The 1770-nt window shown below is 39.3% G+C and overlaps 1 pseudogene across 1 annotated transcript; it reads left to right on the top strand.

Annotated features, from left to right (window-relative positions):
- Window positions 1–589: 589 nt before the first annotated feature.
- Window positions 590–1380, top strand: LOC307058046 (cytochrome b-c1 complex subunit Rieske, mitochondrial-like; annotated as a pseudogene). The gene has a single exon. The product of its transcript is annotated as a cytochrome b-c1 complex subunit Rieske, mitochondrial-like (transcript).
- Window positions 1381–1770: the final 390 nt, after the last annotated feature.

Here is a 1770-nt window from a genome sequence, read left to right as displayed (position 1 = left end):
GAAATACAAAAAATCGTAAGAGAATACTATGAACAATTATATGCCAACAAATTGGACAACCTAGAAGAAACACATGTTTCTAGAGACATACAGCCCTCCAAAACTGAATCAAGAAGATATAAATAATTTGATCAGAGCAATCACTAGAAGTGAAGTAGAATCTGTAATTAAAAAAAAAAAGTCCCTACAAACAAAAGTCCAGGACCAGATGGCTTCACAGGCAAATTCCATCAAACATACAAAGAAGAACTTATACAGATCCTTCTTAAACTCTTCCAAATGATTGAAGAGGAGGGAACACTTCTAAAGATATTCTATGAAGCCACCACCACCCTGATACCAAAACCAGACAAAGACACTACCAAAAAAGAAAATTACAGGCCAATATCTTTGATGAATATAGGTGCAAAAATTCTAAACAAAATATTAGCAAACCGAATCCAACAACACATAAAAAAAGATCATACACCATCACAAAGTTGGATTCATCCACATATCACAAGGATGGTTCAACATGCACAAATCAATCAATGTGATACACCACATCCACAAAAAAAAAAAGACAAAATCCACATGATCATCTCAACAGATGCAGAAAAAGCATTTAATAAAATTCAACATCCAGCCTCGGGCCCTGTTTGCACCCATCCTCTTGGCCACGTCCTTCAGGGTGGTGGGCACACTGCAGCTCCTGGTGCAGGCTGCAGTGTCCACCACCTCAGAGTCGCCAGTGCTTGATATGAAGTGGTCCTTCCTGTGGACCACTGAGTCACTGAGTAGCCAGGCCATGGGCTGGCCTTTGGTTGCCTCTGGGGTCCTCAATGTCTCTGCTTTTCTTTGTTATTCCCATACAGACATCAAAGTGCCTGACTTCTCTGACTATTGTTGTGCTGAAGTGTTAGATAGTACAAAGTCTTCAAAAGAGAGCAGTGAGGATAGATGTCATCTCTCATCTCTCAGTTTGTTTCCATTATGAGTGCTTCTGCTGATGTGTTGGCCATGTCGAATATTGAAATCAAGTTATCTGATATTCCAGAGGGCAAGAACATGGCTTTCAGATGGAGAGGCAAACCCATGTTTGTGCACTATAGAACCAAGAAGGAAACTGATGAGGAAACTGCAATTGAAGTGTCCTAGTTGAGGGACAAACATCATGATTTAGAATGAGTAAAGAAACCTGAATGGGTTATCGTGACAGGTGTTTGCACTCATCTTGGATGTGTACCCATTGCAAATGCAGGAGATTTTGATAGTTATTACTGCCCTTGTCATGGGTCACAGTATGATGCATCTGGCAGGATCAGGAAGGAGTCTGCACCTCTCAACCTTGAAGTTCCCTCATATGAGTTCACCAGTGATGATACAGTGATTGTTGGTTAGAGGCCTGGACTCAAGTCACAGCCTTCTTTCAGTCTTCATGTCAGCTCAGAAGAGTTATTTGAGAACAAACCTTCTGTACTTTGAATTAGCTGATTTGAAATATTTAAGACTTGCTAATAATGTGTTTGCAAACATGTAAAGTAAATTGAATTTAATGTTGAATACTTTCAAGCATTCACCTAATAAAGCCACTGTTAAACATTAAAAAAAATTCAACATCCATTCATGATAAAAACTATTACCAAAGTGGGTATAGAGGGAACATATGTCAACATAATAAAAGCCATTTATGACAAAGCCACAGCCAGTATAATACTCAATGGTGAAAAACTGAAAGCCTTCCCAGTAAAATCTGTAACAAGACAAGGATGCCCACTCTCACCACTTCTA

This window comes from Hyperoodon ampullatus, assembly GCF_949752795.1.
Source record: "Hyperoodon ampullatus genome assembly, chromosome: 1".
NCBI classification, from domain to species: Eukaryota; Metazoa; Chordata; class Mammalia; order Artiodactyla; family Ziphiidae; genus Hyperoodon; species Hyperoodon ampullatus.
The sequence above is the reverse complement of the archived record's forward strand: the minus strand, read 5'-3'. Positions and strand labels throughout refer to the sequence as shown.